The sequence below is a fragment of the Lolium rigidum genome, chromosome 1 (assembly GCF_022539505.1).
Source record: "Lolium rigidum isolate FL_2022 chromosome 1, APGP_CSIRO_Lrig_0.1, whole genome shotgun sequence".
Classification (NCBI taxonomy): domain Eukaryota; kingdom Viridiplantae; phylum Streptophyta; class Magnoliopsida; order Poales; family Poaceae; genus Lolium; species Lolium rigidum.
The window spans coordinates 99,042,597-99,065,011 of NC_061508.1; the positions used below are offsets into that span (position 1 = coordinate 99,042,597).

Sequence of the window (22,415 nt, forward strand, 5' to 3'; positions counted from 1 at the left end):
ACTCACCTTTGCCACCACTGCTTCAACGACGACAACATATACTACAAGGCATCATCCTCTCTGGTGCTATTCTGCGCGCGCCGCCCCTGCTACCGAACCGGCTCTCCAGCTCGCAGCGGACTGTCGCCGGTCAGTGCCGACGAGTGCATCTTCCAACGCGCGTCCCAGGCTCCCCATGTTCCCAGTCGATGGTGAGCCCACCTCCCTCTGTCCTCCTCACCCCTTTCCGACCCTGCATGTTGGCGCGGTCCCCGTTCTGTAACTCATTGTTACCATAGCCAAGCGAACGAGGACTGCTCGTACGAAAATCGTTCCCCACTGCCACCCGCTCAAACCCCGGTGATTGGTGCCGCCGCCGGCTCAAACCCCGATGACTGGCGCCGCCGCCCTCGTCCGGCATGAGGCGCGGACCCCCGCCCCGACCTCGATGTCTCCCCTTCCCAGGCGAGAATTGCCCAAGCCGTCTGCCCTGACCTACACTCAGCTGGTGCCCGGCGATAACCCTCCCCGAAGACCCCCTGATATGGGAAATGTAAGATTAAATTTTTGTTTCTCTTTATTGCAGGGAATTGCGATTGTTGTGGCCAACTGACGTGAGAGTACTATTCGGTCTCGGGGGAGAAAGGAGGCTGTTGGAGGATTTGATGAGGGGGAATGGGCTCGGGAGTTATGAGTGCTACGAGGCCCAAACATCTCTGAATGAGCTGCAGATGGAGGTGACGCATAAGGTTGATTCACGCTGACTCTCTAGGTGAGAAATTGTCAGAGAAACCAACTCCAGACGAGCTCGATGAGGTGCCGATTCGAACCCTGTAGTCGTTGTGTGCCATCGCCTGGGAGTCGCCCTGGTGCAGGTGGAGGTGCCGAGCAGACATGGATGCGTGTGAGTCAGAGGAGAAGATGACCAGGGCATCTTCAGTGAGAGGTTGTAGAACTCCCCTGATGGTGGCTAGCTCCACATGCCTTGTTGGTTTTTCTCCTCCCAGCAGATGAGTGCCTCTCTCTCCTCTTAGCATTTTTTCTGATTGTGTTGAAATTGATTTTAATTTTCTGTCATTGAGCATCTCCTGGATATTGTCAAAGGAAGGATGTAGAATAAGCAGTATTCAGATATTTAATGTACATGGACCTGAACCTGCACATCAAAATTGTGATGTTGGTAACAAAAATGATGATATTTCTTCCTGAAGATTTTGAGTTATGTGTTACCAGTGAATTGGATATCAGAAGCCTGATAGTGTAAGGAATTTAATCGAGAGACAATGTAAAATGAGATTGTAGAGGGATTGTCCAGGCTAGAAAGAAAGGATGGAGGCCAAGAAGAGTTTGTGATGGTCACGGAATAAGAAGTTTTCTAGAAAGAGTTTTCTTTGTATTTACGATTTACTCCTTTTGGAAATGTTAGCAGGTAACCTGGTGCTCTGGTTTTGCATACTAGGTATGCTATATTGTTTGCAAGAAATGTAATTTTCGCTCCCACGTTTATCTATTGCCATTGTATGTCTTCTGATTCAATTTTCATAAAACTGATCAACATTTATGTTCGCTCTAGGGATGAAAGTGAGTTCAGTACATCAAAGGTTAAATTGGTGTGTATGTCATGTGCTCTGCCGGTGTGACAAATCGAGGTACAACATTCTTGCAAATGAAAAAAATATCCCGCTGTATTTATTGAAGCCCAAGGTTGCAATGGAGCCTTTTACGGTATAGTTGGAGCAAATTATTACAGCTAAAATTCTTGTATCACTGCAGGTGGCATTTCATCATCTACTGAAATTGATTCATGTTGGCACATTATTACTTGCATGTTGGCACATTATTACTTACAGCTAAAATCCTTAATCCCAATTGTTCTGTAGTGTGAGACAATTTATTCATGTTGGCACATTATTGCTTGCATCGGTCTAATAGTCTATGTGTGGCCCTCATGATGTCATGAGAAAATTTACTTATTTGTTGATCTTGAGTTCACTCTATTCTATCTATTGAGTAGTCTTGGTTCAAAGCTTTATTTCACTATTTTTCAAACAATTTCTCTATTAGCCTATTTAGTCATACAGCATGGTTAAAGTTATTTACAATACAAATTGTAATGAATGTATCAGTTTCGTGGATTAACTTTAAGATCTTCTAGGTAAAAGCTTAGCGTGTTGTATATAATCTATTTTGTACAAATTTAGCTCGAGTCGATTTTACAATGATTTGTATATAAACTATTTTGAGAGATTAGAGATTGCTCAGGTAACTATTTGAAGTACCACAAGATGAACTCATTGATTAGAGATAGAGATTAGAGATGGCTCAGGCATACTTGCCATACTATTTAGAAAAGCTCATTGGGAGTCCAGAGATGAGGTACTGAGGAGGTACTGCGTTAACCAGTAAACTTTTGAAGTCTTCTTACATAGTTATTAGTAAGATTATCGGAATCTTTTTAAATAGTTATTAGTATAAACATAAGTTTATCTTACATTGTTTGCTTGCTCTATTTTTGTGCATGGAACAAGTTTACAGATGTACTTTATGACATGGCAAAGAGGTCCGAGAGCCTTTGTTGAAATAGCATACCAACTAATATCTATACTCAGGAGCAATATGAGTCATTCCCAATACCTTTTAAACTATGCAACTTATATGATAAAACTTGCTCGCCGGAAAAGTATGAAACACTGCTTGGCTCTCTTCTCGCCGAGGCTTGTATCTGTTGTGTCCTTTTATAACAAAGTAGTATTTTGGTAATTAACCTTGTAGCTGCTCTCTTCAAAATAAAGTTTTGTTTACTGTAGTGAGATAACCCATGTGTATTCATCTTGGATAATATTGTTTCTCCTAAATGACAACTTAATTTATACATGAACTTAACTATAGTTTGCCTTTTTTATATGTTAATTAAGAAGTTAGTGAATGCACGGAAGGATCACCTGAAAGTTCTGATAAATCGCTGCATATATTATTCACCTGAAAGGATAAAGTAAAAAGTGGGACAAATGTTTCGCCAGGAACGTGGACGAGCTTCCTCCTAAATGCCTCGAGAACAACCCCACTGATCTCATTGTTGTACTGTGTCTGCTTCACTTCGCCCCGGGAGGATTTTGAGGTGCTTTTCTTCGATTTCATCTCGACGAGCTTCCTCCTAAAAAATACTACGAGCTTCCTTTAACATCTTGGAATATTGATACCTGCTATTGTAAATAGAATTTACTGGTCTCCAAATAGATTTCAGAATGCATGATACTAAATTTTATTTCTTGTAATCTTGTAGTTGTGCTGCTCATTTTCAGAATTGCTTTGGTTACCTACCAGTCCATTAGTATAACATGTTTCATTTCTGATCCTTGTTGTGATGCAATTTTGTATTTCATACCATCAATTACTAAATGAGATGCCAATATTTTCTTACATTATGGGCGGCTATGTTGTAAGTACATACACTTTTAAATTATAAACAAATAGTACATTGTGATGGGTGTCTCGAGTGCACTACCGCTCTCTTCAGTGTCTTTTACTCTTTCACGTTGGCCGATGGCCCGATGTCTTTGCTACGGGTGGAGAAACTAAAATAACAATGCAGCGCTATTGTAAAGTTGTCTTCTTGAAAGTAGTAGCATGGATGTTTAGAGATGCAAATATGAAATGAACTATGGAAACTGCAAAATTCTTTTAAAGATCAAGTGGGTTCTCCCAACCTGATCGAAGTGGCGAAGTCACATTTTCTTATAATCCTTGCCGTTATTGAAGAGCATGTTGGTGTGGCAGGTGAAGTAGTTGAGGAGCATGATCCAGCTATAGAGATCGCCGAAGAAGACATATAGAAGGTGTATGGTAGCACTTTGACAATGTTTTTGAAACTGGAGGTGAAGATGAGGTGTCGAGCAATTGAAGTAATTCCTGAAAGATCTAGAGATAGTTTCATGCCTTAAGGAGATTTTGTTATAAACGAATGCTTTTTTTTATTGGTGTCGTGACTTGTGATGACCAATGATTTTAAATTAACACGAAAGATATTTCTATTAGTACTGGTTTATTTGATGATTATAATTTATGATATCTCTAATTTTTTTTTGTTTTTTCAAAAGTGAATTATGAATTATATATATGCATTGAAAATGAAATTTGAGAACCTGTGGCAACGCACGGGCATTTCAACTAGTTTGAATAAATTTGTAATAGTTATAAGTGAACTATTTTAGTCTGTCTTCCATCTCATGAGACAAGTTATTCATATGCAGTAGAGACAAGTCCGTTGTTCCCTTTATGAATAAAGTCATTGTGTTCACATTTTCGATGAGTTATTCTTATTGTGATCTTAATGATAAATTTAAACATTTATAAGATATTACAAAATGCCCAAAGATATCCAACTTAATAACGATATCATATTTTTGATGACACTACCGTTAATTCATATTGGCATTGTGTAATTTCATATGCTTGATCTTTTCACACATGTTATTTATGCCTTATGAATAAAACCTCGCGTTCTACTAAAATGGAATGTGCGCTAAATTGTTGAGTATTATGCATAATGATGTATTACATTTCAGCAAAAGGTAGATATCATTATTTCGTAACCTTCATTATAAATTAAGTGAATATGTGTATTTATTAAATAAAAGATGAATCTGAAACTACTTGGCGGGCTCAAGAAATTTCAGAATAAAGGAGGGTATTAATTAACAAGAAAATCAAGTCTGTGCAATTAGATCGAAGTGACAAAGTTTAGAGTTATATTTCCGCATTGGAGACTTGTGAAAAAATGTTTTCGCAAATTAAGATACTAATAATATACCAATATGTTGTGTATATCCAAAGTGTTGTAGTCATACTCTATTGAATAGTGTATGGTCTATATATCTCTTACCACATTACAAATATTATTTAGAGTAAACACTTGAAATAAAATAGCAAACACTTATTTAATAAAGAAACCATCTAAAATTCCTGGACTTTTAAATTACAGGATAATTTGAAATTAAGATGAATAATTAATTGGTCTCAACGAAGGCAATAATGGAAGAAAGTGAAACTAAATCAAGGTAATTGACCTTACCTCCATATATCAGAGTAGCGCAATGTAATATGTTTTGTGGCAAAACTCTACTATAGATGACACATTAATGATTATGATCATGAAATCTCAAATTTGAGTTTTAATTATACTGCGATGAGGAGTAATATTCATGATTCACTTGTCTATGAATATTCGTGTAGTCTTCGTCGGGCGGCTGCACGGGGGAGGGGGGGGTGGTGCGGTGGGTTCGCCTGACCTGTCCCTGGAAGGCGACGCGAGGGTGAGGTACCAGTGTGAGGATTTTAGTTCAAATTTTAATTTAAACTAAAATTCCGCCACTTATATGGATCGGAGGTAGTACTTAACTACATCGCAGCTAACCAAAACGTCACAATAAACAATACAAACGGATACATCTTAACTTCGTATTTAGGTACCCAATCCGTCTATAAATAGATCTCTACGATTTATCTAAATTTGGATATATTTAGACACTAATACATCCAGATCTAGACAAACCTTAGATATCTATTTATAGACGAAGGAAGTACAACAAGAGGAAATATTAATATTGAAATTATATGCATGCAAGAATCATACATCCTCCGCCCCATAAAACATATCTTATATTTTTCTAAATTTAAATGTATCAAAATATGATACATCGAAATTTAAACAAATCTAAATTATTTTTTATGGGGCAGAGGAAGAGTACTACAGAACAAAGAATGTCACAGGGAAAACCTGGAGAAATGGGTCATTATCCCGCACCACAGGTCATCCATTGTGGTGACCGCAGAAGTAGGAGAGAATTATTTTGGACAATTGAAGTATTATGAAGTTAAAGGTATTATGTAGGATAATTTTTACAGAAAACATAACTATGTGACGGTCTCACGGCATCCCTCAAACAAGCTCATCCCTGATTTTTCCCCTTCCTACAAATTACAGGTTTTTTTAGTGGTGAGCTCATCATCACTTATCTGTTCTCAAAAGTAAATACTACCTCCATCCCAAGGCTTAAGATTTTTTTTTTGGAAAAGTCAAAGCAAGTAAAGTTTGACCAAAATTTTAGAATAATCTATCAATAAATATGATATTTTGTAGGTAGCACATGAAAATATATTTAATTATTCTATCTAATAATATTAATTTTTTATTTGACATGTTAATGATTTTTTATAAAAACTTAGTCAAACTTAACATAGTTTGACTTTCTGAAAAAAATATTAGTGGTCACATTATAACATATTTTTTTTTAAATAATAACATAAATGAAGAGCAGAAATCGATGATAAATGGAGTTATCTGCTGGTTCCAGACAGAGGTAGGTACTTGGAGAACTCGCACGGAATGAACGGTTCACTACCGGCAAGGTTTCTAGATGCCATGTTGCCATCTTCCTCCTGGGAGGGGTTTACTTTGGTATACTTAAACCACGATCGCAGAGTCTTGCTCAGCATGTCAACCACGATGATCCGTGTATCCACATCCTCCGGGCGGCTGCAGACACTGTCATTGCTCAGCACGAGGTAGACGACGCTGGGCTCTTCCATGCTCACGACCGGCAATTCCGGCACGACGCGCGGGAGATCGCCGTACCCCTGCAGACCCCAGAGCTCGCCTTCTTCCATGGTGCTCTCCTTCACCCACGTCATGGTGGCGGTGACCAGCTTCCACAGGTTGATTGCAAACGAAGAGGAAACGGGCGAGTTGCAGCCCGAGACGAAGACGGTGGTGGTGAGGACCTCAACGAACCTCACCACGGCGCCGCCCTCGGTCGCGCACACATTCCGGACCGCGTGCGGGCACCCTCGATCGGCGGGGTTGCCGGAGGGGATCCTCACGGGCAGCCGGACGTACCGGAGCTCGGGGCGCTCGCTAAGCACGTCGGCGAACAGAATGCCCCGGAGAAAGTCGACGTAGCATAGGGAGTCGCCGCAGGGGACCACCGCGTCGGTTTCCCACCAGCTCAATTCCTCGGCTTGCCCCTTCTCGTAGTGGATCCGCGGCCGTGTGACTGCCCAGTGGTCGGCGCTCCAGGACCTGAGCATGCACAGCTGAGCTTCCAACGGAGCACCATCGACATCATCGTCTTCGGGCAACAACTGGAGGTCGGCGACCACGAATTCGTCGTCTCCACGGCATATGAGGCCAATGTCAGTAGGCCCGAACATGTGCTCCAACCCGCTGAGGCCCTCGACTGCCATTCTGTGGTGGCAAGCAGGGAGTCGCCTGAGCGACGGCGGCCGTCCAGCAGGGTGGACCGTGTAGACGTAGAAGTCTGGATGGGTGGTTTCGAAATCGGAGTGGAGGGCGAGCCGCATAAGGATGACGTTGCCGTGGGCGGCCACGACTAGTGGTTCAGCCCGGTACGACGGATTTTCTTGCGTTCTTCTTCTCTCTTCGTTCGACGGCGTCCAGCGGGCGTAGATGCGCGAGGCCCCTGGAGGCGGCACGGCGCGGAAGGCGACGCGTATGGGATCGCCCTCGGAGGTCTCCCAGTCGGCGATGGTCAGGCGGAAGAGATCCTTGGGGTAATCCAGGGTTGACCTGCGGTAATTGAGGCGAGTTTTCCGGTCGAGCATCACCCAGCTGGGGTAGCGATGGGAGGACGACGATGTGGCCTTGGCAGCCGGCGACGACATGTCGTACTTGTCCATGATGCGGCCGCTGGGAGGAGTAGGTCTTGGATGTCGCCGACGAGTCGATTAGATTCAGAGAACTCGTTGATATAGCGAGATCATACGTACGAGGCCATTGGGTCAGTTTGTACCCGAGACGGAATATGCAACTTTAATTGCAATACCAAAAAAGGAGGAACATGCATATCCGGTTTAGAACTTCAGATCACAAGTCCGTGCCGTATGTGTGCGTATCCTTCCACGAAAAACAAACAGAGAGGAACCCTTTCTTCTTTCTTCAGATCCACATTTTTTCGATAAAGGGAATATATTAATATCAAGAAGATACCAATTACACCCAGCCTCTGCAACAACGCACCACCCTAATGGCACTACGGATGCACACAGCCAAAAACAAGAAAAGAAAACTAAGAAACAAAAGTCCCGGTACAGTATCTCGGGCCTAACAACAGCAATACATCCACCGCCAAGACAACACTGAATTACAGCAGTCCCCGCTCTCAAAACATTGCCTCCACCAAGGACATTGCCAGACACAACCAATTAAGGGCAGACCTTGGGTTTTCACCCTAAAAGGTAGGACTCTGCACTTCACCTGTGTTGTCGTCCCCACTTTCATACCGCTGTTGTGAAGCCCGGAACACCAAGCAAGTCCCTCAACAACGCAGAGACTTGAACCTCCCTTAGCTAGTCCTCCCCTCCGGCCTTCATGAAATTCTCTTCTTCCGACTTTCATCATGGATCCATAGTCACTTGATGTCAATCAAAGAAAAAGAGCTTCCCGCCGCTCCCTCCAAAACCAATCTGTCGGAATAAAAACATGGGTGCGCACGACCGAATACCTCCGATCCAACAAACTCCAGGCAAAGCACTATTACATTCACCGGCGGAGCCTTCCGAAACTCAACACTCCGGCCAGATCACGAGTCCAGGCCCCCGGTAGGTCCTCCTCTTCACGCAAGAGAGGCCCTAGGACCGCCGCCTTTATTCAGGTCGGACCCCCACGTCGGCGACCATCCTCGGGCTGGCCACTCCAACCCTCCACCGGCGACACCATCGCCGGCTTCCAAGCTCCTCCATCTCGCCGCCGGAACGAGTAGGTTAGCGATAGTTGCTTGACGATGCCTTCAACAAGATAACGGCGCAGACGCCGCCATCGCCCGCCATGACCGGAGTCGGCTCGGTTTTCACCGGCTACTATGCCTCCCCGTCTCGCTGCCGGCGCTGAAAGTGGGATCAAAAATCCAACACAGCCAGCCTGGCCGACTGCTTTCGGTGGATGAAGTCAGCCACCACCACCATGCCCGGGCCGAAGACCCGGACGTCCTCAAGCCGCGAAGAAGACCCAGCGAAGCCTCCTCGTGCCATTGACGAGACGCAGCCGCGATGGATCGCGATCCGAACCTCGGGCCCAGATCCGACCACACCACAGCCAACATCCGCCGCCGGCCGCCGGAGATCCGCCGGCCACCGCCATCCCGCTGCGTTCAGTCGACGGAGGAGGAGGGTGTAGGCCGCCGCCCCCACACGCTCCCGCAGGCCGCGCTGCGCTCTGCCGACAGAGGACCGAGCCGCCACCGCCGCCTCACCACATGGGCTTTGCCCCGCGGCGTCCTCGGCGACGGCGGCGGAGGAGGGGGGCCTGTAGGGGAGGGGAGGAGGGCGGTGTGGTGGGGAACTCCCCGGGGACGGCGGGCGGCGCCGCCGCCTCGGGGGAGAGAGGAGGTTAGGTCGAGCTATAAGTTTTCTATGCGGTATGGTTTTTGCCCTATGTCTTCAGATCCACATGGACCAGAGTTCCGACGCGTCGTCGCCGGCCGGCATGGCCTCCTCCTCCTCGTCCCACCGCTACCCGAACTGGGTGATGCTCGATCCCTACACCCGCTTCAACTACGAGACACCCACCCTCGATTACCCGGAGGAGCACTTCCGGGCAACCCACGCGCACGCCGAGACCTCCAAGGGCGATCCCGTCCGCGTCTCCTTCCGCGCCGTGCCGCCGCCAGGGACCTCTCGCCTCTACGTCCGCTGGACTCCTCGCGCCCGGCTCTCCTCCTGGTCATCATCGCCGCGGAGAAGAGGAGGAGACGATCTACCAGATCGATCTTGCTCTTACGGCAGCGCGCCCATGGTCGTGGCTACCCACCGCAACTCCATCCTTCTACAGCTCACCGCCCACGACAAGAACCGCTCGGACTTTTTCGTCTACTCGATCCACTCCGTCGAGCACGAGCAGCTGCCGCCGTCGCTCCAGCGCCTTCCTAGGTGCGACCAACTGTTACAATTCCCGGACCGCAACCCCCGATCCCGTGGGTTAGATTTCATGTTCAGGCTTGCTGGCATCGGCATCCTATGTCCCTGCTCTGATAGGGAAGAGTTCGTGGTGGCGGACCTGATGATCATACCGAAAGAGTACAACATCGCCCGCGATGCGGATGATGCTGATACTCTGGTGGAGGCGGGGCTCTGCTTGTTCAGGTCCACCCGCCCAGAGGACGACTGGAAGGTCACAAGGCCACGGATTCGCCATGAGAAGGGGCAGGGCGAGGACTTTGCCTTCTGGGAGACCGACGTGGTGGTTCCCTTCCGTGATTCCCTATGCTACGTCGATTACTTCCGCGGCATCATGTTCGTAGACGTGCTCACTGAATGCCCCCAGATCCGGTACACCCGGTTGCCGGTGAAGACCCGCATCGGTGATCGTGAAGATCGTCATACTAGCACCCCATTCTGCCCCTGGTTCTCCCGGAGCGTGGGCGTCACCGACGGCTCCATCAAGTTCGTCGAGGTCATCACCAGCACCGTCTACGTCTCGCTCAGCACCGAACCTGTTTCCTCTTCGTTTACCATCAACTTGTGGAAGCTTGGCCAAGATAACATGAAATGGGAGAAGGAGAGCGCCATGGACGATACCGAGCTCTGGTCTCTTCAGGGCTACGGCGACCTCCCGCGTGTCGAACCGAAGTTCCCCCTTGTGAGCATGGAGGAGCCCGGCGCCATCTGCTTGGTGCTGAGAAAAGATCGTTCTCGCGTATGGGTCATTGTAGTTGACATGTTGAACAAGACACTACGATCATCGGGTAGATACACACATGTAGTACATAGTAGAAACTGCCGTGAAAGTGATGGCAACATGGCGTCTGCAAGCATTGGTTCCAATCGTGCATTCATGGCGTGTGAGTTCTCCAAGTACCTGCATGTTGCTGAAAACACAAGGTAATCACCTAATGTTACAAATACATAATTTCATTTTGTGCCAAACAAGACGGTGCAGTTTGTGATGCGCTTCTTCTATGCTTCCATGGAAGCTATTATCAGTGATATGGTTTGTCGCTTTTGGTTTATTAGCTTTTCTAAAATATATTTACATGATTTGTCGCTTTTGACATTGTGATTTTCAGGAAAAGAAAGAACCTTGGATGAGCAATGCTGTGCTTCTTCTCTCGTGGTCATGAGTTCATCATGGTCCCAGATGGATGTAGTGCGACCAAACCATCGTGTTTGGAACATGTTTAAGAGCACCATGCAAATTACTTTAGTCTGATATCGACCTTCTTGAATGTTGCTACATATAGAAAAAGAAAACCTACACCCTCTTTTCATTGGTTTAACATATCCTGCGCCACATGATACTCAATGATGGCAGGGATAACCATATTCATTGTCCATTTGAGTTTGCAATTTTTCATGTATCAGTTTGCCTTTTCATTTCTTGAGCTGCGGATCATATTTAGATGCTCCCGCTATTTAATATTAATTGACTCAATTTTATCTTGCTACAGATGTATCTAGTCAACGAACACGTCTAGGTACACCCATATCTAGACGAAGTTGAGTTAATTATTTTGTATCAATTCAGTAAGTTTTTTCAGAATTTCACACAACTTTTATGCCGGGTTTTTTTGGGGCTCGGGTTTGATGACTCCATATAGAGCAAGTCAGATAGCGACTTAGCCCTCCACATGAATTTTGTTCTTGATCCGATCGTAAGATTGTCTCAAATTTCTCACTCAAAAGTTGAATTTGGAAAAAATAGTACATTTGCTACATACGAAAAAAAACCCTACACCCTCCTTTCATTGGGTTGACACATATTCCACACCACATGATATTCAATGATGGCAGGGATAACCTGAAAGGACACGGATGTCGCCTAGAGGGGGGGGGTGAATAGGCGATTTAAAACTTTTACGAGATGGGCTTAACAAATGCGGAATAAAACTAGCGTTTACTTTGTCAAGCCCAAAGCCTATATACTATGGTTCACCTATGTGCACCAACAACTTATTCTAAGCAAGAGTTCACCTATGTGCACCAACAACTTATGCTAAGCAATACAAGCAAGTATGTGATAGCAAGATATATATAACTTCAAGCACGATGGCTATCACAAGGTAAAGTGCATAAGTAAAGAGCTCGGGTATAGAGATAACCGAGGCACGCGGGAGACGATGATTTATCCCGGAGTTCACACTCTTGCGAGTGCTAATCTCCGGTGGAGAGGTGCGGTTGCTTAGTGCTCCCGAACGCCACAAGAGGCTCACCTTGAGGTGTGGTTGCTCGATGCACACCAACGCCACAAAGGCCTCACCCCAAGATGCGGTACTCACACCACACACCGAACGCCACGAAGGCACCTCACCTAAATCTCCGGTGACCCTCGCCACAAAGGTCTAGGTCACGGTTCCACTAAGGGATTTCCTTCGAGGCGGAAACCGGGCCTTACACAAAGATTGGGGCACACATCCACAACTTAATTGGAGGCTCCCAACAAACCGCCACAAAGGCCTAGAATCCGTCTAGGGTTCCAAGAACCCAAGAGTAACAACCTTCTTGCTTTCACCACCACGAATCACCGTGGAGAACTCAAACTGATGCACCAAATGCAATGGCAAGAACACCACAAAGATGCTCAAGTCCTTCTCTCTCAAATTCCAACAAAGCTACAAAAGCTATTGGGGAATAAGAGAGGAAGAACAAATAAGAGGAGGAACACCAAATTTCTCCAAGATCTAGATCTAGTGGATTCCCCTCACAAAGAGAGGGATTTGATTGGTAGGAATGTAGATCTAGATCTCCTCTTCCTTTTCCCTCAAAAAGATTCAAGAAGCATAGGAGGAGTAGAGGGAAAGGGAAGCTCTCAAGGTCAACAATGGTGGAGAGCACAAAGGGGAAGAGATAGCTGCCCAAGGAGGAAGAAGGGGGACTTAAATACCCCCTCCCATCGAAATATGACCGTTTGGGTCAGCTCAGGCCGGATTTTCCGGGCCGGATATTTGCAAAATATCCGGGCCCCGAAAAACGGCTAAGGACATGAGAAAACTGCTCTCAGGATGGGGGCCGGACATTTGGCCGGATATTTGCCCGGATTTGTCCAAAAACCGGATTTTTCCGGGGGCCGGATTATCCGCCCCAAACTTGGGCCGGAATATCCGCCCCCCGAAAACTGGCGAAACATCAAAGCTGAAACGGGCATAACTTTAGCATCCGGACTCCGATTTTGATGATCTTGGGCTTGTTTTAAAGCTAGGAACAAGCTCTACAAGATCATGCAGGAAACCATCATAGTCCAACAAGGGAGGATAGAAACAAATGATGAAAGGTTTGACCTATCTAAAAAAGACATACCGGTAAAACCTCCAATCTTGAAAATGCAACAAGTTGCCCGTGCAAAAACCATTCTTGATGAACTAGAGCTTGTCATGAGAATAAGCACAAGATCTAAATCATCACATGGATAAGATCCAAATAATAACCAAGAAAGATGATGAACCAAACTCGAAAACGCAACAAGTGATCTATGCAAAATCTGTTTTCGATGAACTAGAGCTTGTCATGAGAATAAGCACAAGCTCTAAAACATCACATGGATAAGGTCCAAATAACAACCAAGAAAGATGATGCAAGGATGCAAAGGTTTGAGCTCTCTCCGAACGATACGATCGAGTTACTCACTCGAGAGCCCTCTTGATAGTACGGCAACTAAACTAAAAACCGGTCTCCAACTACACTATGAGACCGGTGAGAAAGAAACCCTATCAAGAGCAAACCTTATACTTGCGCATTCCACTTGAGCTTGATGATGACGATCTTGACCTCAACAAGATGGCTCAACAAGATGGAACGCCTTTCTTGCTTGTGCTTGCTTGACGAAGTCTTGTAGATTGCTCCCCCATAAACCACCATGGGAGAGCTTCTTCTTCGACGCATCTTCGCATAACCATGACCACCATGTGGATTGCTCCCCCATAATCCACCATGGGAGAGCTTCTTCTTCGGCGCATCTTCACATATCCATGATCACCATATGGATGGCAAGACTCAAGCAAAGGATCTCTTCGAGATGGCTCATCTTGAACTTGCACATCATTTCTCCATGGCAAGCTTCAAGCTTATGAACTCTTCGAGTTGGCTCATCTTGAACTTGCACTTCATTTCTTCATTCTTCATCATGTTGATGTCTTGAAGTAACTTGAGGGCTCACTTCATCTTCATCTTCAAGACATACTTGACACTTGATATCCTTCATCAATTTCTTCTTATTGCAACCTTGAAGCCAACATATGGTTCAAGAATTGCCTATGGACAACTCCTACAAATATAACTCAATGCAAACATTAGTCCATAGGGATTGTCATTAATTACCAAAACCACACATGGGGGCTCCATGCACTTTCAATCTCCCCCATTTTGGTAATTGAAGACAATCTCTTTGAGAGGGTTTATATAAGGAATTTAAGTAACAAATAAGTTGAATATATAGAGCAAACTCCCCCATAATATATGCATGTGTGAATGATCTTGACTTTCATTGCATATATTGGCATTCAAAGCCTAGTGGAGTTTCCTCTAAATATTCAACTATGCAAAGCAACAAGATGCAATGCAATAAAGGCACATGCTTAAGCACAAAGCAAAGACATAACCAAATTCCCTTAAACCCTCCAAACTTCTCCCCCATTGGCACCAATTGCCGAAATGGGTGAAAAATTTAGAAGGCCAATATAGTGAGAGTTCCTCCATAGCGTGTGCATTTCTCATAATTTGAGTGGAATCAAATGCACATATCCAATGACGAATATTCGGAAGGAATCACACTATAGATAGGATCAAAGATTGCAAAAAGATAACAAAGTCAAGAAGCTTCAACAAATGAAGCAAGCAACCAAATGAACCACAAAGAGGATACCAAAAGAAAGATAGATATTATGATAAGATCAAGAAGATTGCTCTAAATAATATGAGGAAGCTCCCCAAGGTTTGTGCACAAAACTAGACAATTTGCATTGGAGTATAAAGTGCACAAACATGGAATCATCACTCCCATAATATCATTCAAAAACAAAAGATACCAAGTGAATCAAACTCTAATGATCACCACAAGATAGTGCTCTAAATCAAATGAGGAAGCTCCCCAAGGTACATGCATAAATTAAAATGTTGTATTTGAATACAATATGCATAACATGGAATCCTCACTCCCTCATTTAAAACACAAACATTTGTAATAGATCATAGATAGAAAAGTAAGCTAAACACTTGCAACAAACAGATAGTTGAGCAACAAGTAAGAGGCACCATAATAAAAAGGCTCAACCAAGAGGATATGTGAAAGGCATGATAAAGCATATTATAAGACTATTACAAGGATGAGCAAAAAGCATCATCATAGTCTTCAAAGAATTATATTGCTTAGCATGACCAATCAACACGCAATAATAAATAAGATATCAAAAGGAGATGTATCATCTCTTATGTGTATAAGTTTCTCTAAGTGGGCAATATCACAAAGATATTTATCCACAAAGAAACATGCACACATAAAATAGATACGCAAGAAAAAATAGTATGATATCCAAGACGAAGTCATGCAATATACCAATAAGAATTTTTGCTTAATAGCATGGCCAAAGGCTCAATTTTATCTTATTGTACATTCATGAACTTCAACCACAAACAACTAAAATACATCACAAATATCAACAAGGGATAGAAGAGTTGGGATGCATTTGAGAAACGCAACAAGTATCACAAACGGGGATACCAAAAGAAGTAACTAAATTTGCACTTTCATCTATATTGCACATGTGAGAGCCTTGAGGAATTGATATGCAACAAAATTGCTAGATAGGCATAGTTGGGATGGATGAATCATGAGCATGATTTAAAATACTTCCCAACAAATGCACTCATCTCAAATTACTCACATTCACAATAAAGAGGTTTCATTAAGACTTTTGCAAGAAGCACAACATTTGCAAATCAATAGATTCATGCCAAGATGCAACCATAAGGTTGGATACAAGAATAGTATGCATGAGAAGATACTTGTTACCAAGATAGCATTGGTGTGGATGTAGTAGATATGTGTTCGTTGATCATCCTAGCTTGCCTCACGTTACCATTGAGTCACCACTTCTTTCCAAGAGTGAGACAAGCATTCAATGCATATCCATTGTACCTAACACAAAGGTAAGTACAAAATGGTCCCCAAACTAATTGGGTCCGAAGTAGTTAGACACACTACAACATATAGGACAAACTCCACAATTCTATGTGCATATAGATATGAAATTGAATTTCATGCACATCTTAGCCAAATTAGGATTTGATGGAGTTTACCCTATATATTGGATCAAAGAAAGTGACACATGCCATAAGATATACATATATTAAATATGCATGCACAATACTTTCAAGAACCAAAGGAAGATACAATTTGGACAAAACACCAAATAAACCAAGAGACAATGGTTGTCCAAATTATATCAAAGAATCAAATCAACACAAGATTGACTCCAAAGACTTATCTCATTATAAGAAGCTAATTAAACCTAAACACAAAGGAATGAGATAACCAACTCCCAAGAGAGCAAGGTTCCAACAAATAAACCAAACCCTCGACACTTTTTATGATGGCACAAAGTACCAAAAGGAAATTTATGTCTCCCAAAACCAAATTTTTGATAATGATCAAGAGAAGTTTAAGCATTATAACAAATATAGGAGAGCTCCCTCAAGATTAGTGCATTATCTAGGATTTAGAATATGGATACAAAATGCACAAAACTAGGATCATCACGCAACCTATATCTACTAAAAATGCTAAGAAAGTTTGAATAGACAAATTAGATCCATGAGATGCAAGGAAGACACATGGGAGTCAAAGCACAACAAATTCATTGCAATAAATAAGGCAATTTAACCACAAGAGCCAATGTAGATATGATCAATAAATTTCTACCTCATAATAGATTGCCAATTGTCCTAGGACACAAGGTATTAGGAAATATTTCCCGGTGGTAGTTTGTAAGTATATGTAAGATCATATTTACACCAAATAAAGCATATGGTAAAAGATAAGAGTTAACCATCATGCAAAGAGAGTTTCTTGATAGCTTCAATTAGTCATGCCAACATTGCAAAGCAATTAATAGTATTCATACCAACATGCAAAGCAATTAATAGTATTCATACCAACATGCAAAGCAATTAATAGTATTCATACCAACATGCAAAGCAATTAATAGTATGACTTGAAGCATATGGTTTTCCAAAAATATATTGAGGGACACATTGTGAAAAACCATGCCAAGAAAAACTTTCACAAATAAGATCCACAAATATATTAGCAATGAAGCCATTTAAGCAAATTGGAACTTGTTTGAGAAAACATGTCACATATGAGAGATAATTTACAATATCAATTCTATGTGACACAACCTCAAATGTTCACATTTCCTAGGCTTGTAATATGCACAAAGCTTATTACTCCCCCATAATGTGATAAGGAATTTATTTTCACAAGAGGCAAATAAGATCCAACTAGAGATATTAATGGACATTAGAATTTGAATTTCTCATGAAGATGATATACCACATAGAGACTAGATAATCTTGCAATATCAATTCTAAGTGATATTCCTCATGTACACACATTGTTAGGATTGTGAAATTCCTAAAGGCATATCACTCCCCCAAAATGTTATAGTTCATTAATCTCTCATAAGAGCCATATAAGATACAACAAGATGCAAAGAGGCTCCAACACAAGCACAAATACATGGTGTGCAACCTAACATTCATAGACTTGATTTCTCAAGAAAAACAAGTAGGATGCACAACATATACAAACACATGTTAGGAACAAAACTAACACATGCAAAGGGGTGAGTAACTTTAAATATAAATGAGTTGAGCACATGTTACCGCAAGAAGGAACATTGGGTATATGATAGAAGTAAGATAACCAAAAGACTTGGCTTGAGATAATATAAATGATGAAGATCCCTTGATTCTTCATGATGTAGCCAAGTCTCCAATGCCCTCCAACAAGCACCTATTGATCAAATTTTGGATTGTTGGTCCCCAACTAAGTTGGGTCCTAAGAGGTTAGTCACAATAGGCTTGGCAACCCAAATGGTTCTTTTCTTGACACCACTTTGAGCACCAACATATTTGGCAAACACATTGCCACCCTCATCCTTACGAAGAGAATAAACATCATCAATGGTGATAGAGTTGGATGAGGTACCAATAGTGCACAAGGAGGAGATGTGACCCTTCTCACGGCATATGTAGCAAGTTCTTTTCTTCTCCTTCTTCTCACTAGATTTCTCCACAATGGGAGCATTGGCTTGTATCTTCTTGGGAAGTGGCATTTCTTCAACTTGAGGTTGAATATGAGTTTGAGCTTGAGGCCGCTTCCCTTTTTGCTTCTTCTTCAAAGGACAAGATCTAACATGATGCCCTTCAATTTTGCACTTGAAGCAAACAATCTTCGCTGGGTCTTTGACTTGTAATTGGCCCTTCTTAATCTTGTTGCTCTTGGACTTGTTCTTGTTGTTGGAGTTGAATCCAAGTCCACTCTTGTCATTGGGGGATTGTTGCACACTCAACATCTTGTCAATTTTACATTTCCCTTCATGACTCTTTACCAAGTCGTTCTTCAAAGAAGTGACTTGGGCCTTGAGCTCTTTGATTTCCTCTACATGGTTAGTAACAACACAAGTACTAGAGGAAGTAGAACCTTCATTGTTATAGCAAAAAGGCAAGGAAGACAATTCATCACAAGATTTAGCAATACTATGAGTGGATGAATTACAAGGACTAGCACATGGCAATATAGCATTTTGAGTAGTAGTGCTAGTATCCACATGAGGCTCACAAGGTGTTGCCTTAGATATGATAGCCTCATGAGCTAACTTTAGCCTATCATGAGAGGCTAGAAGATCCTCATGGGAGCTAGAAAGCTTTCCATGATTTTCTTCCAATTTCCCATAATTGCAAGTTAGCAAATCAAGTTGAGCCCTTAGCTCAACATTCTCCTTCAAGATAGATGCTTCACAAGAAGTAGAGTTAGTAGCACAAGCATCATCACAAGACATATCAAGAAGAGAGGGTAACATAGCATGCTCTTTTAAATATGAAGCTTGTAGTTGCTCATATGACTTGGTGAGGATAGAGTGTTCGCTCTCCAAGGCCTTGTGGGCCTTGTCTAGATCATCTAGATCCTTAACAAGTTTATCATGACCAACACCAACTTTGAACTTTTCATTTTTAAGCAATTTTAATTTAGCTTTAGCATGGTCTCTTTCTTTAGTGAGTTTAGCAAATATTTCATTTTGAGACACCTCAAGGGTTTGAAGTTGCTCCTCAAGAGAGGCTACGGTCTCTTGTTCTTCTTCAAGATCATTCTTTAATGATGCTACATCATCGGCATACTCTCGTTCAAGAACACCCTTTTTATCAATGGTGTTCTCATGCATCCAAATAAGTTTTTGGCTCTCAATAGCGGTAGTCAAGATTTCAAAGAAGTGAGAGCTAGCAATTTTATCTTTGTAAAGAACCTTGAATACACTCTCACCTTTATCGCGTAGAGAGACAACCCAATCCTCTTCTTCATATTCATCCTCATTTTTATCACCACGAGACATATTAGGTTCCATGGTAGGAGGTACCGTGGAACCCTTGGCCATAAGGCATATATGAGGACCGTGAGATAAAGATGAGGAGTTACTTGAGGCTCCTTTCAAGATCTTGTCTTGACCAATAGAATCTTTGGTTTCCTCTACATTGTTAGACACACAACAACTAGAGGAAATAGAATCATTTTTATCATGGCCACAAGACAATGCAAGCATATTATCATTAGATTTTTTCAAGCAACTTACACATGATATGCAAGGACTATCAACACAAGCATGTAAATCATTTCTAGTGCTAGATGTGTTTAAGTCCAAAGATGAAGCATTGCAATGAGATAGAGATGAAGAATCATCAATAGTAAGCTCAATATCAATATTGCAATTTTCATCACCACTCACCATATCATTACCTTGTGTCTTACCACACTTTGGTGAAGTGGATGAAGATGAGAACTCATCACGGCCGGAAGTGGAAGCAAAACAATCATCCTCAATGATAGTGGACACATCATATTTATCTTGAAGCTTTGTCCATAATTCATGCGCGCTCCCAAAAGGCATGATTGAAGAAGTAACTACATTGCTCACAACAATGGAAAACACATGAGAAGCAAGAGCATCGAGACAAGAGTTTTTCTCCTCCTCAAGAGATAAATTTTGAGGATCCATAGGAGAAGAAAAACCCATGTCAAGAAATCGCTCCATGTCCGGGGACATATGCCGCAAAATATTAAGCACATAAATTTTCCATAGATCATAATTTGTGCCATCAAATATAAACAAGTTATTGTGCGCTAATCCCCTAACCGACATCTTTACTCTCAAGGCGGTGAAGCCTAAGAATGAGAGACCTTGCTCTGATACCAATTGAAAGGACACGGATGTCACCTAGAGGGGGGGTGAATAGGCGATTTAAAACTTTTACGAGATGGGCTTAACAAATGGGGAATAAAACTAGTGTTTACTTTGTCAAGCCCAAAGCCTATATACTATGGTTCACCTATGTGCACCAACAACTTATTCTAAGCAAGAGTTCACATATGTGCACCAACAACTTATGCTAAGCAATACAAGCAAGTATGTGATAGCAAGATATATATAACTTCAAGCACGATGGCTATCACAAGGTAAAGTGCATAAGTAAAGAGCTCGGGTATAGAGATAACCGAGGCACGTGGGAGACGATGATTTATCCCGGAGTTCACACTCTTGCGAGTGCTAATCTCCGGTGGAGAGGTGCGGTTGCTTAGTGCTCCCGAACGCCACAAGAGGCTCACCTTGAGGTGTGGTTGCTCGATGCACACCAACGCCACAAAGGCCTCACCCCAAGATGCGGTACTCACACCACACACCGAACGCCACGAAGGCACCTCACCTAAATCTCCGGTGACCCTCGCCACAAAGGTCTAGGTCACGGTTCCACTAAGGGATTTCCTTCGAGGCGGAAATCGGGCCTTACACAAAGATTGGGGCACACATCCACAACTTAATTGGAGGCTCCCAACAAACCGCCACAAAGGCCTAGAATCCGTCTAGGGTTCCAAGAACCCAAGAGTAACAACCTTCTTGCTTTCACCACCACGAATCACCGTGGAGAACTCAAACTGATGCACCAAATGCAATGGCAAGAACACCACAAAGATGCTCAAGTCCTTCTCTCTCAAATTCCAACAAAGCTACAAAAGCTATTGGGGGAATAAGAGAGGAAGAACAAATAAGAGGAGGAACACCAAATTTCTCCAAGATCTAGATCTAGTGGATTCCCCTCACAAAGAGAGGGATTTGATTGGTAGGAATGTAGATCTAGATCTCCTCTTCCTTTTCCCTCAAAAAGATTCAAGAAGCATAGGAGGAGTAGAGGGAAAGGGAAGCTCTCAAGGTCAACAATGGTGGAGAGCACAAAGGGGAAGAGATAGCTGCCCAAGGAGGAAGAAGGGGGACTTAAATACCCCCTCCCATCGAAATATGACCGTTTGGGTCAGCTCAGGCCGGATTTTCCGGGCCGGATATTTGCAAAATATCCGGGCCCCGAAAAACGGCTAAGGACATGAGAAAACTGCTCTCAGGATGGGGGCCGGACATTTGGCCGGATATTTGCCCGGATTTGTCCAAAAACCGGATTTTTCCGGGGGGGCGGATTATCCGCCCCAAACTCTGGCCGGAATATCCGCCCCCCTGAAAACTGGCAGAAACATCAAACTGAAACGGGCATAACTTTAGCATCCGGAGTCCGATTTTGATGATCTTGGGCTTGTTTTAAAGCTAGGAACAAGCTATACAAGATCATGCAGGAACCCATCATAGTCCAACAAGGGAGGATAGAAACAAATGATGAAAGGTTTGACCTATCTAAAAAAGACATACCGGTAAAACCTCCAATCTTGAAAATGCAACAAGTTGCCCGTGCAAAAACCATTCTTGATGAACTAGAGCTTGTCATGAGAATAAGCACAAGCTCTAAATCATCACATGGATAAGATCCAAATAATAACCAAGAAAGATGATGAACCAAACTCGAAAACGCAACAAGTGATCTATGCAAAATCCGTTTTCGATGAACTAGAGCTTGTCATGAGAATAAGCACAAGCTCTAAAACATCACATGGATAAGGTCCAAATAACAACCAAGAAAGATGATGCAAGGATGCAAAGGTTTGAGCTCTCTCCGAACGATACGATCGAGTTACTCACTCGAGAGCCCTCTTGATAGTACGGCAACTAAACTAAAAACCGGTCTCCAACTACACTATGAGACCGGTGAGAAAGAAACCCTATCAAGAGCAAACCTTATACTTGCGCATTCCACTTGAGCTTGATGACGACGATCTTGAC

General features: G+C 43.0%; 1 long non-coding RNA gene across 2 annotated transcripts; it reads left to right on the forward strand.

Moving 5' to 3' along the window:
- The first annotated feature begins 655 nt into the window (after positions 1-655).
- LOC124678478 lies at positions 656-3,985 on the forward strand. Of its 2 annotated transcripts, none has more exons than XR_006994505.1 (3): positions 656-1,628; positions 1,753-3,097; positions 3,757-3,985. It is a non-coding gene; the product is annotated as an uncharacterized LOC124678478 (long non-coding RNA). The 2 variants fall into 2 exon arrangements; XR_006994503.1 differs by having other exon boundaries at positions 656-1,463; positions 1,553-3,097.
- Positions 3,986-22,415: the final 18,430 nt, after the last annotated feature.